General features: G+C 47.2%; 1 long non-coding RNA gene across 3 annotated transcripts in view; it reads right to left on the bottom strand.

The window, feature by feature from the left end:
• The window catches only part of LOC139054198 (uncharacterized), a 58,418-nt gene that overhangs the window by 33,657 nt on the left and 10,044 nt on the right, over positions 1-14,717 (bottom strand). For all 3 annotated transcript variants that reach the window (XR_011511070.1, XR_011511071.1, XR_011511069.1), the window contains exons 2-4: positions 9,253-9,326; positions 8,689-8,756; positions 6,971-7,121 (exon numbers count right to left, since the gene is read on the bottom strand). This is a non-coding gene — a long non-coding RNA (uncharacterized lncRNA). The remainder of the gene's footprint in view (positions 1-6,970; positions 7,122-8,688; positions 8,757-9,252; positions 9,327-14,717) is intronic.

Below are 14,717 nucleotides of genomic sequence, written 5' to 3'. Positions count from 1 at the left end.
GGACGTCGTAAAAAGAAAAAAATATGTAAGTTAATCAAGCCACCTTCTGAAGTGCAGACACTCAGCACTGCATACGAACATGCGAGGAAACAAGTAGCCTATAGGGGCTCTCTTTCTCTTGCTCATCGCGGCTCTCCATATTCTCATTTCTTAGGGCCGGCTTAAAGTACAAAACTACTTTCTCCCTTTTAGTAGCCGCTCCCAACTTCATAGGTTTCGCATGACAGAGTAAATCCTCTTCTGAAAAGTAACGTCCGAGGCCCCCGCCATCTTGGAATCGGCCAAAGACGTCCTTGGACGACGTGCCTCTCCCCACCCACTTTGCATTGCCCTCTCTTCCGCGCCAAGAGACAGAGAAGGGGCTTTGATTAACGCTGGAAACAAAACCGAGTGCCTCAATGAAAGATGAAAAAGTGTCCCGGCATAATGCAAAGGTTGAAGGAGCAAAACAGAAATAACCAAAGGAAATGAATAGTACTTGTGTGAGCGCGCGGGAAAGATGTCAGAAAAGAAGAGGGGGGTTCAGTCTAGGGGTTCGAGGATGAAGGAAGGATGAAAGGAGAGGGGGGTCGATTGCGACAGGAGAACAAGAAGAGATCAAACAAAGAAAGTGTGCCCAAGGTACAGACGGAGCGTACGGCAGCCGCTGCACTGTTGAGGCGGAAGGCGTGGCCGCGCCCGTCTCTGCCAATGGGAGCCCCGAAAGGGTTGCGCGGCGGAGCGGGGCCCGGGCCAGTGCGGGGCCCAGGCTCCACCTCCGCTCCCGATCGATGCACATTCCAGAGATTCAGCGCCGAAGCGCCTTGTTGTTGGATCCGTGGCCGTCATCGTCCAATGCCGCGGCGCCGCCTTCGTCGGAGGCGATGCTCCGCCGCGAAGACGCCTTTCCTGCCGGACGGGGTGCACGCAAGAAGAAACGGAGAGCACAGGGGGCTCGACGGGCCATCCCCCCCCCCATCCCCCTCCCCCTTTTCGGTCGCCGCTGCCGCCGCCGGCGGCAACCTGAGTAGGAGAAACAGGCATCAACACTCGTGCCCTTATCGGCGGCCTTTTGGAAACCTTTTTCTTGGGAGAAAAAGAAGCACTCTCCGGCGAACGGCTGCCGTGGATATTTCACTGAGCCTCGTTACTAACGGCCAGATGGCAGGAATTTGAGGCGGGTGCAATAATTGGGAGCACCGCGCGCGGCTCTGATGATCATTGCTCAACGCACATTTGCTGCCACTGGAGTGCCTCATCAAAGGCCTCTAAGCGGAGCAAACCGCTCGTAGGGCCTCGGTCAGAGGGCTGCGCTAATTTATATAGAACTGTCATTAGCAGCCCGCAGCTCAGGAAAATGGTGCTTCTCTGCAATACCTTCAGAACTTTCGTATGAAGTGAGTTCATTGAAAGCGATCGTTGAAGCGAAAGTTAGGACAGTGCAATGTACGAAGACTGTTCAACTACCTAAAGGTATGGAGCAGTACGTATCAAAACATTAACTATTCGAACGGTAATAGTATTCACCATGTGAATGTTTCTATTCGCGCTTCGATATTTTCAGTGATAACGTAGACTGGTATTCACAAAGAGATGCGTATAAGAAATTCGCACGTATTTAGGTGAGAGAAAGAGTTGAAGAACACGCAGAATCACATATGATTGCAGACGTCCTTACCTCTATGCAATATATGCAATACAATACGGAAATTTCTAGCCCGTTCTAAGACTGCGCCTTCCAATCAAGTGCAGGTCACCGCTTATGCAGATACGCGGCGTGACATGCGCCCAGCACTTCATTCTAGACTTGGCCCGGGCATAGAATACCAGCTACGACCTTGACCAGCGTGAACAACCAGCCAGAACCCTCGGATGTGACCTGCGCGCCGCGCAGTCTCCCACCATGCTACACGCGGAAGCCTTGCTCAGGCGCAACTTCGTTGCCTTCGACTGTCGCGTCGCAGCACATCAACCGGTTGACTTGGCCCACCACTCGGGATTTGCTTGAGTTCTCGCCGAACTCAAGCAAAAGGTTGGCCGAACAATATGTCACAGAAATAAGAAGCGGCTCAGAATGTAAGTAACCCTGCAAGGCTAAAATAGCATGTGTAGTGAAACTTAAGTTATACGGCGTCAGGGCTGTGTCTGCGTAAAAGGTTTAAATGGGACTGCCGTTTCGTCTTTTTTCGGTCCTGGTTCTGGAAAGCTTGCTTCCGCCCGGTCCTTGATTCAACACATTAACTTGAACAGCACGAGAAGCTGCTCATTATGAGAGAAATATGTTCGCTGCTAGGACAAGTGGGTAACACCGTTTCGCTCAAGATAACGAAGCACTTGTTATACGTCCAATAAACCTGCGCAACAGATAAAATTTATCCCGATCACAGTGCTGACCCTTCCATTTTTCTTCTTCATTGTTCAATGATCGCTTACATGCCTCATAGTCCCTTCACGTTCCTGCTTGCCCACAGTTATGGGCGAGAAATATTAAGAGAACCGAGTGGCTCAATTTATTGCTAGGAACACATAAACGAAGTCAACACACAATTAATTGAAGAAAAACATAACGGAAATTATGCTCCTGTTTTAATTGAAATGTAAAAATAATCATAAAATGGAAAATAAAAGTGAAAGAAAATGCCACCGGATGTAGCCGAATCCATAACCCCCGCATGGCGTGTCCAGTTATCTATCAATTCAGCTACGGCGGCTGCTGTCCCCGCGTCCACGTTCTTGGATATTTGCGTATTTGTTGTAAACCTCGCCACGATGACGATGATGATTTACTGGCATCATCATTGAAATGTTGCGGTGACAAATATTCACCTAACCTGCTTGAGCTAATCAGGTATGCTATACATGCTTTTCGGTCTAGTATTTTGCCTACCTCGCCTTAATTTCTTTTCTCTTCATTAAAACTGCCATATCTCCCTTGTACCGTTACTTAAGCCTGTAACGCAACTGGTCCTATCAATCCCTGGGGTTGTTAGGCAGCGCCACCCAGCGCCATGGCGTCAGGTGTGGAACATACTGTTGACGGCAGACGCCACATTGTATGCGAACTTGGAAGCCGTGAACTTGCCCAGTTTCCGCCGGAATGTACGGTTCACTCCGTATATTTTCGGCAGTAAGTTAGATCACGTTACCACGAGACTGCCTGACGGAGAAGGCGAAAGCATTCATTTCGCCACTCTGCCGCTGCGAAATCAACAAAAACCTAGTTACAGCAGATGTGGTAGCACGAACTAATTTATCTGCCGAAAACTATTCACCTTGCGCTCCTCAATTAAGCTTTTTTTTTTCAAGCAGTGACACAATGTCATTTTCGCACGCCTTCAACGGCAGAGTCACGTTTTCGAGGTCACGACTGCCAGTATGGTGCTTGACCGCCCAGAATTAAGGCAGCCACCGCCTGTGCCACCTATAGGGTACAGGAACGACTAATGCGACGCTGACAAGTGGGCACTTGGATTCTCCGCGAACGCTGTTAGAGATTTATTTTTTTCTTTGTTGACGGAATTTCCATTTTCCGTCGGGTGTCAACAATTCCAGCATGCAGTAGAATACGGCAAAAAAAAAAGACCTTCGTGTTTTATACCTAGGGAAATAAATGTAGGCCGAGTTATGATGTATCGCACAGTGGCGGATTAGGACTGATTTCCATCACCTGATTTTCTTTAACGTGCCCACAAAGCACAGTGCACAAATTTTCTTACATACCGCTATCATAGAAATCCTTCCGCTGAGAATTCAAACGGTGACCTCGTACTGCGTCACTGAGCCGGCGGGCATATTTAAGACATCACACGTGCAATTGCAGTTTAGTCGTTTAAAGCATTGTTGCGACAAAAGAACTTTCAGGTTACCTTTACATCCCCACTTGCACAAGTGACACATGGGTAGTGACAGTAAACGGCGATGTCTGTATACTTGGATTATAAACGAGACGAGCACTGCGACTTTCATTACTTTGCCATGTTTGCCAGATAAATTCGTTGGGTAAGCAGGCCGTGGTCTGCTTTATGCCAGTCAAACCGATCTACAGTGAAATGTTTCCCGGCTGCACAATAGCTAGTTCGCTACCATGACAACCATGACATCAGGAACCACGAACTAGCCAAAGGGCCCGAAATAGACGGGCACCAGCGTATATGATATTAGTAGCGAATTCTCCCTTAGTAGCGAGAATTCGTTTGTTACGGGCGCAAAATTATTCCCCAAATTCAACAATAAGTTCTTATGTAAATGGAACGCGTTCGATGTACTCAGTTTTACCATTTATTGACGGCGATAAAGAAAATGCTTATGGAGACGCCCACCTCGACAGCTTGGCAACTTAACGCAGAGCACCGTGCTAAGCCGTTCAGCGCCACAACAAGGCTGAACTCGCCGAAGTAATTTTCGGTCACAAAGCATACTAAAAAAAAAAAGTACAAATACGGCAATGGGTTAAGGCCATTCCAAAAGGAGTACACCAACCTCAATGCGGACTGCCTCCACAGTCACTAGATAGTTCGCTACATAGTGTTTCGTACATCTTTTATAAGAGTTTAAAATAATGCCACAAAAACATATTATACTGCAGGTCTTTACTTTAATTATAATTATTTCTTCGGGTAAAGGAGACCTTTAATTTTAAACGTATAGAATGTGTCGCTTTCTTCGAGTCCGCTTTCTGTTCCTCATGTAATGGAACCTGGCTTCTCACTGGTGTTCCCACTATTTCAATGAAAGGTTTCCCTGTAACACAGGAAGATGGATAAAGGTAGTCACATTTTAAAGTAAATTACGAGTAGATATTTCATTAGAAGTGTCAAAAAATTTATTTCTGGAGCTTTACGTGCCAGAACCGCAATCTGATTATGAGGCAAGTCCTAAGGGGCAACTCCGGATTAATTTTGACCACCTGGATCTTTTAACGTGTACTTATGGTTCATTCTAACTATGGAAAAATGACATCGTTATTCGTGGCTATAAAGCTATGGGATGGTTTACTCAACACCATTACATCTTCATCCTTTCATGCATTTTTATTTATTTTTATTTTTTTAAACGTGCCCTTAAGCTTTTTTACATGTATAAGTAAGTTTATATCGTTCATTATACTACCTTTACCATTTGTACGTATAAACAGTATTCTTTTGCACTATAGGATTATATACTGACAAAAGTATATCATTTGCTCAGTTTTTCCGTGTTGCATTTTACGCGACTGTGTTTGTTTTACCTAGCTTGCCCATCTTTAATACTTCTCTACACTGATATTATTAACCGAGGGGTCCCGTCGCAGTCTTTCACTTTGGGACCGTCATCTCTTTATTATCTTTAACTTTTTCAATATACTTAAAGAATAATAAAACGAAATTGAAACTGAAACCTAAATCTAAGTTCACGGGTGTGTTTTCGCATGCAGACCCCACGCAAATGCGGCCTACGCGTCCGCTATCGAACCCGCAATCTCGCGCTTAGCTGCGCAATGCCACAGTCGCTGGGCCAACGCGGCGGGTATTAGAATGACATGCGAGCCTGCTGACATTTGGCAGGAGCATGATTTTTAATTGAGCCCTTGGGAAATAGCAAATGCGAACGGCTCGGAGATGCTTAAGAATGTTTCGCGTTCCATAAAAATAGGACCGTTAAGACTACGCATGCGCAGAACCAAAGCTTTTATTTTTATTATTCTTTGTACCCAGAGGGGGCAGCGTCCGTGACCTTTGTGTGCGTGTTGTGTGTGTGCACTTACGCACACACATACACGAACACGGTGGTTAGCTCTTTCACCAAAATGGCTTCCATGCTCGCATGCTAAGTCGGCCACAGCATCGTCCTCCCGCCAGCCGCGATAGCTCAGTGGCTATGTTCTTCTCCCGACTCGATGCCGTGGATACGACTCGATGCCATGGCGCTGCATTTAGATGGGGGCGGAATGCAAAAAAGTGAACGCTGGTGTACTTGCGTTTAGGCGTGCGTTAGAGAATACCAGCTTGTCAAAATTAATGCGCCGCCTTCTCTACGGCGTCTCGATAGGCACAGCGCTGCTTCCGGACGTTGAATTATAGAAATAAATCAGCATCTTCCTTCGGCGTTTTTTTTTTTTTGGAAGACAGTGACAGTTCAGGATGGTGAGAGCATGTCCTTGAACACGCGCTCCTCATGCACTCATGAAGATTTGCATACTTCTGCATTCATTTTTATAGAGTCTTTGATGAATGCATGCCGGTGCCGGCCTACCCTGTGTGCCCAGCATTTTTCAAAAGCGGTACCAGACATTAAAGCGTTGTACGCTCTTGGTAGGTGAGATCAATGAATGGTGCACTGTCTCCATTGTTTTAATACTGTGCGATGTCCGCTTTCCCTCGCTAGCTTTATGAAAACGCGTCAGATTAACTTACCTTGTGGACTCATGAAGAAACAAATAAGAAAGAAAAGAAAGGGGTGTGTTATGTAACGCGATCACCGAGTGCCTGCGGTAGTTACGACTGCTTTTGTGCACGGCAATGGAACTTTGACCCTTTTCGCGAGTTTTGGACACGTTTGGTGTCATTACAGTATTCAATTACGCATTGCAAATTGAGTGTTTGTTTACAATATTTCATTGCCAGAACAAGCGCTAAAACTGCTGCGGCATTTCTTACCGCTACCAGCACTGCGACGGATACGCATTCGTAAAGGTGGGACACGGTTTAGCGTGAGGCAGGCGATTAACTGAATGGTCAGCGCAACATTTTATTATCTCACACATGTTATCTATGCATTTTTTGGTGTGAATCTGTAATAGGTCAGGCAGTTATAGTGCCCTCAGAGAACAGAGAGTAACATGAAAGCCGTTTTGCCGGCTGTAGCATAATTTGTATGCTATGGAAAAGCAGCACCGAGGGTCGCAGACAAAGAGAAGTTCTTTTCTAATAGCAAAGTGGCAGTTTGTACCTTGCAAGTGTATTCGTATGACAATCAGGGACCCTAGAGGAAACAGTGAGAAAATTTGGCTCACCTTGCAAGAGTCCGCAGACGAAGTTCCACGATACCACAGGACTGACAGAGCGGACGCGTCATCCATGCTGAGACACCTGCAGCCCTATGCAATTACTGCCACCTTGGGTACCAAGCGTCTGTTGGGAAATGTCTGAACATTAAGCACACCTCTGAAAAAAAAATGAGTTGACAATGGTAGGTTGCACTTGCGAGGCGACAATAATCGTACTTTCTACTTATTTTTGCACAAGGTAACTGCGGTGCTTGCTTTAAATTTTTTTTCTGGAGTTTTACGTGCCAAAACCACGATATGATTTTGAGGCACGCCATAGTGGGGGACTCCGGATTAATTCTAACCACCTGGAGTTCTTTACCGTGCACCCAATGCAAGGTGCACGGGTGTTTTTGCTTTTCGCCCCCGTCTAAATGAGGGGTTCCGGTTTAAATAAGCAAATATTGAAGTCACATTGAAAGGCGTCAAGGATGACCGAAGAAGCGCGCAGTAAAGACTGTTGCAATCATAAAAAGGCTACTACATCTTAAGTTGACTTCTTGGGTATAGCGGACTGCCATGTGGCCGGCAACCTTCTGCTTCAGTTAGAGGCAACGACGATTCTCGGCCGCCATTGTGAGAGACAGAGTCTGGACGGGCTCTTTAGTAACCGGTTGGCAACCCCATCCCGCGCTTCTATGTCCCGTGATGTTTTTCCAGCGTTCCGGCCACTGAAATTTGGTGTGCCAACTTACTGCTGTGCGTCACTATGGAAGCACTGTGTCAGCGCGGACAGTTCACGACGTAAGGCACATGATAACTGCGCACCATTTAGTGAGGCGTTTAATGCATCTACGTCACCTGCGAACTTGCCCACAGCGTGGCTCGTGCTGACCGTTAGCCCGCAATTCAAGCTAATTGCAACAGTTAAGTGAAACAGCTTTGGTTCACCAGCTACTCTGTATATTTAAAGGAACTTGTACAGCTCACACATGGCTAAATGTTCGTTTTTCGCATTTGTGAGCTACATCACCGCCATAATGAGATGCGTCACTCGTCTGCTTGCCTGGTAGCTTACTCTTATGGAATATAGATCGATGTAAGGCTCGGAAATATGATCGTAGCTTCTGTGAAGGGCATCTCCCCATCGCTGTTTTCGCTTTGTAGCAGTAAACGACGCGTATAGGGGCGGAATCGAATTGAATTTAATTGAATTCTGGGGTTTTTACTTGCCGAAACCACGAACTGATTATGGCGCACGCCGTAGTTGGGACTCGGGATTGATTTTGACCACCAGAGGATCTTTAAGTTGTCCCCAATGCACGGAACGCGGGCGTTTTGCCGCCATCGAAATGCGGCCTCCGCGACCTCGTGCTTAGGGACGGAAACATGCGAGACTTCCAGCTATCCAGTTGTTGGAACCACTTTGCAGGGCCATGTTAAGGTGTGAACACGATACGACCGTTCGAGCACCGCAGCAAACTCAGTGAGACCTGTAGCAGAGCGCGCGCGGCTTCACTTTCAAAGGGCGCCCTTCACAATCATGCACACCCATTCTTCAGGATGGTGGCGGGACGCCAATGCCACCTTGCGTATACGCACAGGATTGTTGAAGTTATAAAAAATGGCTATATAAATGCACAAAACAATTTCATTTAATAAGCTTCTTACATAAAGCAAGACCTCACTCACTGTGTTTGTACACTCGTTCAGGAAAAGTTGTAGTGAGAACGAAGTTTACTTACGGATTTTGTAGACGTGTAGGTAATGAATGGCATTTGGCTCTATGTAGTGCAGAAAATGCTCTTCCAGCCTGCAAAGACTCATAGGATGTGAATGTCGTCATGTGCATCTGGATAGTCCTTTGAATTGTAAATGTATGGCCGGTACCACTAAACAGTCTGATCTCTCACTTTCAAATGGAACTTCTTACAAATTCCTGATGGTGCCGCGCCAAGCAAGTTAGATGATAACACACTGGTCATGTGTATTATCAGCCACTACCGCAATACGACACGGCACCTTTAGCCTTGCCCATGCGCAGTACATGGCGCTTCAAGGGTGGCAGTATTCGTCGATTTAGGTTTAATTTATTATATAGCGGTTGTCCCACATAACTTGAGCCAACGTTTCAAAAAGGAAAGGCACTCCAGACGCGAGTTCAACCGAATGTTGACACTGGCCTAAAGTTACACAGGCAACTTCTTTTCATTTCTTGCCCTTAACTAACGGATTAGTTACGTTTAATTAATCAACTTTTTAAGTATTGGCTGCAGACCCCAAGTGTGATAAGCAAAGTTGTAGAGTACCTTGAGAAACTTCTCAAATTGTTTCCAAGACGATATATCTCATGTGGTCCTTTTTTCCGCGTTCCAAAGAAAGCCTGCGAAATATGAAAAAATATCACGTGACGGGGCGCTTGCACACTGTTATTGTGCTGTTCTCAAGCGTGCGATAGATGAACAAGGTCGCTAACCGATGAACAAATTTTGCTAACCGCTAACCGGTAATTTTCGTTGCTTTCTTTTTATAAACCTCACACCTCCCGCCGCTCCATCTTTCTTCGTCTTTGATAGCCTTTTTTTTATGTTTAGACTTCGCTGGGTCTAGTTCAACGCGGAAACGTTTTATGGCTAGGCTTGGGACAACTTCCTGTTCAACACGTGTAACGAAACGGATGTCAGCGCTGGGAGACATTTATTCCTCGCGCTCTTGGCACGACGATCACAACCCGGCACTAGTGCGTTATCGTAAGGAGACATCAAATAATTATAAGTTGAGATGTATCAGTAAATGACGCTTCTGCAATAGGAAAGCGGCCGGTGTTGCCGTAAAAGGCGGCTTAGCCCAGCAAGAAATATAAAAAAACAAAACATTGGTGGCGACGCCGTCCTCAGGTTTCTGCACCAGAACACCTTGACGTCGTGGATTTTGACAGCATCTGTTCGGGTCTGGTTAATAGCTTATCGGTAAAGAAGGGCGAACTTGCATAATAAAGAACACAAAAGACAACCTAGCAAGTTTCGATTGCCTTTGCTGCGCCAGAAAGATCCGAAAATGAGAAAATGCATTAATATATCTGACATCGCACTGACGGTACTGGTGCTAAAGTTCCGGTGCCATATTAAAACAGGAAAGTGTAGTTTTCATTCTCTCCGGTAATGGCCAATATTTTTTTTGCAACATTAACGGAAGCGGAACTGTGAATAAACACAAAAATACGTTACCAGTGCGAACTGATTTGTGAGGGTCATAACCAAAGCTCAGCTCACGACCACCTGGCGTCGAGTCGGCTGACGCAATCCGTCTAGGGTATTGCGTAACAGAACGGCAATCCCTCTGCTACACTCATCTTCAAAAAATGGCCGCCTAGGAAGGTTCATCGCTAGCAGAGACGTGGAATCGCCGCGACCTTCAAGTCACGTTACTCATTTGGAGCAACGCGCATCCGTGAAGATCGAGACTTTGCGTGGGAACACGCCGACACAGGTTCGCGCTGCCTTGCTGGAAGTGCGTGGTTGAGGTACTCTTCACCGCGGCACAATTTCCCGCTGGTCAGCGCGCTTTCTAAAGGGCCGGTGCAGAATCGAAGATGACTCCTGGTGAGGCCATCCCTATACAGCGACGGATGGCACATCAATCTGCGTCGTCGGGACGTTGATTGACGGAAATTGTCGGTTGACCGTAGAGGGGATAGCTCACGAAGCCGAATTATCTACTATGAGCGTTTACTGGATTTTGACAGCCTCATTCAAGAAAAGGAAAGTCGCCGCAACGTGAGTGCCCCATGTTGCCTTCCCTCTACCAGAAAGCGGGGCGAGTCCGCATCGCACGGTCCGGGAACATTTGACTAAACCTCATTGTTAAACTTTGTGTCGGCTCACCGTACAGCCCTGATAGTCAACCGGACTTTGACTTCTTTCTAAAGGTAAAAAAGCCAGGTAAGAGGCTTCCCTTACGAAAGAGAGAGATAGAAGAAGGGAAGAAAAGACAGCGAGGTTAGCCGGTGTAAGTATGCCGGCTGGCTACCCTGTTCTAGGTAAAGGGAATAAAAGGTGATACAAGAAGCAAAAAAAAAAATAAGTGAGAGAAAATTCATACAATAGCACGATGCTACGTGCTACATCTTTCAAAGTCGGTCGCACAATGCACAAGCCCTTAAGAACTTCAGCAGAGCGCTTAAGGCCTTGAGTGCCGAAACCCGTCTGGACCAGGGTCTTAGAACTTTTTACTCTGTCAAGGGGCGATAGTCCATTTTTTGTATCGCGGTCACGAACACTTTTTTTTTTTGCCACATTGCAATGGGGACAGTAACAGAGGAGGTGCTCGATCGTCTCCTCGCAGCCACAGTTGCCGCAAGCAGGGCTGTCGGCGAATCCTGTGCAGAAGGAATGGGCGTTCGTGAATCCCACGCCGAGCCACAGGCGGCACAGAAGTGTTGCTTCCGCTCGTGGTACCCCTGGTGGAAGACGAAGTTAGAGACGTGGGTCCAATCTGTGAAGACTTGCGCTGGTGAATTCATTCGTGTTCCACAGAGCCTGTCTAAGCTCACGTGCGAGGGAGTGAAGCCTGTGGATGTATCTTTTCTCGACAGTGGTATTGGTAAAATATGGGCAATGTCGGGGGCCAATCGAGCAGCGTCATTCGCACTGTGATTTCCAGAAATTCCTCAGTGACCCGGTATCCACTGGTAGATGATGTTGTTCCCCTTGTCGATTGCGTGATGCTTTGGCAAGTTACTGCAAAGAACACACGGGACGAAGAAAGAGACAACACGAAGACAACCGCTTCTTGTTCTCATTCTTCGTCCCATGTGTTCTTTGCGGTAACTTCCAAAATCATGATTCACTAACTGGCCTAAACCAACACTCATCTAAGTTGCGAGATGGTGAAGTAGTCGGATGTTTGCGACTACTTGCATGTTGGTTCCGTGGTTGCAAGGTACGTTACGAAAGCCTGGATGAGCTGTCAATGGACGTGACCCAAGTCATCCGACAGCTCAACAAAGGCAGAATCCTACATGGCGTCCCAGACTTCCTCAAACGCTGGCAGGTGGTCGGGAGGACACTACTTTGAACAGCAATAAAGTATCTTTTATTCAATACTTATTTATTACTCTTCAAACTGAAAGTGTGCAGGACTTTTCTTATGATCTTCGTATAGTGTGGCGTTTTGCTGTCTATTTAAGGCGCCCTGAAAAGTCTCACTGGACACGTATTCTGCCTTGGCACACTTATATTTTGAAAGCAAATTTTCATAAAGTGTTTCCTAACTGATATGGTGGCTGCATTGATAATCATCACTGTGCAGTTTCACAGCCTCAACACTTTCAATTATCCCCTCGTTGTGACACTGAGTTTCTACCTGCCAGGAATAGAAGGCGGTTTGGAGGAAAGCAAGGAGGCTATAGCGTTCAGCTGCTGAGCATGAAGACGCGGTTTCGGTTCCCAGTAGCGAGGGCGGTCGCATTTCAATAGAGACAGTATACAAAAATGGTCGTGTACTGAAATTTGGCTACACAGTAAAGAAGTCTGAGTAGTAAAAAGCAGTCCGGAGATCTCCACTACGGCGTCTCTTATATTCGTACTTTAGCTTTGCTACATAAAAGCTCATCATTTATTTAGTTGCCCGTTCTGTTCGTTCGTTCGTTCGTTCGTTCGTTTTGCTTTGCACAACATGAGCGAGAATGCAACCCCCGATGTAAGTCCTAATTTCGAGAATAATTGGTTTTCCCGATGCTAAACAGCTAAAAATACGCATGAAATGATTCTAAATCTCCCAAGAGGCACGAAGCACTAGCTACGGGGGTCGTTGTATGGCATTACATACGGTGGTAGTGAAGTATTTTTTGTGAGTGTTCCCGCAGTACAAACAAATTTCATGCCGTTTCTCCCTTCAAGGAAACCAAAAGATCAGTATAGAAAAATCGTACTTTCTTTTATCCAGCGAAACTCAACGTAGGAAGAATCGTATGGGCAACTGGTGAAAAGGAAGGAAGGAAGGGAAACAAAAGGTGAAAGGCAGAGAGGTTAACCAGATTAACTGTCCGGTTGGCTACTCTGCACAGGGGGGTGGGGTAAGGGCAGGGAAGGTAACAAGCCAAGATTTAAATAAAGTGGACGCATCAGTTCCACATTCTATGGTTGCAGATTCTAAGCACACTAGTGCGTTTAAAGCAGTTCGTGCCGACGTCGGCTGGCACCAGGGTCCAAGAATTCTGCCTTCCGTAAGGGGCGGTTGTCAATCCTGTAGGACGTGGGGCCGAGGACTTTGCGCATCCAAACGACAATCACACAGAAGGTGCGCTATCGTCTCTTTGCACCCGCAAACTTCACAATCTGGACTTGTGGCCATTCTGATGAGGTAAGAGTACGCATTGGGGCTGGAAAAGAAGCTTCACTGCGAAGCGACCGCGAAAGACATAAAAGTGACATCTGAGGCATCCAAGCTTTCTCATGAGTTCTAGTAAACAAAAGGTACTCCGGATGGTAAATTTAATGAACGGTCTCGTGGGCAATAAATGCATTCAAGCACGAGTTGAAGGCACTTTGAAAGAGCCGAAAGTCAGATATAGTGCACTGCTTTAGTGCCATTGTTTCTGAACTCGACCAGAGCTCTACGACATTCACAACGACGGCATTACACGAGTGGCAGCGACAGCAGAAATTCAGGCCAAATTGTCCAGTTCAATTTGTTTTATGAGAGAAGACAGTGCTAACAAGGTAGGGTATGCGAGAGAGAGCGGGAGTGATGGAAATGCTCGGTAGCTCGAGGGAAGGTAAAAAAGGGAGATCGCTCACATGCCAGTGTCTGCAACGACTGCAGGCGCCGAAATGAGAGGCGGCTGGCGCTCAAACTTCCGATGCCTCTGATGAGAAGTAGTATGTGCACTGGCCGCAATTTTCTGTCTCGGCTTGGCCATTGCCCAAAGCCAAGTGAAGGCGGGCCAGCCCGGCCTGACGATGGACCGAGGACGGGCTCGACGTGCCAGATCGAAAGCCCGGGCCGACCTGTCCCGATCACTGGCAGGTCAACATGCCTGTCGCCGGCCGTGCAATTGTAAATCACACGGCAACAGCGAATTAAAGCCATCGCCATCGAAGACACCGTAGGCGTAGGACAGGTACTGGCCGCTGCTCTGATAATTATTGATTGGAATGTTTTGTACTACAAAACAGAGCATGTCGATCATATGGTGCAGGCGCCGGTGAGGGATGTTATATAGTATAATACGTCGTATAGCGGTATGTGGTGCAGGTGAGCTGCTCGCCCGACAGTGAGCAGCCGTCCACACCCCATACGGCGTCGCCTGCTCTGCAGTATCACGTTACGTGCTTTCGCCTGCCCGATGCCATTGACATGACCGCTTCGCTAACCGTGGCTCCCATTTCTGTACTGAAACTCGACCGACCAGCATTGCACGGCACCGGAGGGATGTCGGGCCAGCAACAAAGTGCACCTAATAGCGAGCCCGTGGCGTCCGATCAGGACGTAAGCGAAAGCCGATGCAGCAAAGCAGAGCTGTCCGCGTCTAGCTCTGTGCACCTGCTTGTGACGTGGCTCGAGTTTCAATACGTTTCATGTTCCCTGTCGCTGTGAGAAATGTATGTGCGCCGGCGCAAGTCAGCCTGTGGGCAATGTGACTTTCTTCTGGCTTCTGGGAGTGAAGTGCTAGAAAGAATTTAGCGTCCAAGTCGAGCTCCAATACCGGCCTGGCCCGCCCGATGAATTATGCCTGTCGGCTCGACGTTGACCCGGGGTCCCGATTAAATAT

Source organism: Dermacentor albipictus, chromosome 1 (genome assembly GCF_038994185.2).
Source record: "Dermacentor albipictus isolate Rhodes 1998 colony chromosome 1, USDA_Dalb.pri_finalv2, whole genome shotgun sequence".
NCBI classification, from domain to species: domain Eukaryota; kingdom Metazoa; phylum Arthropoda; class Arachnida; order Ixodida; family Ixodidae; genus Dermacentor; species Dermacentor albipictus.
This window is presented reverse-complemented; position numbering and strand designations above follow the sequence as displayed.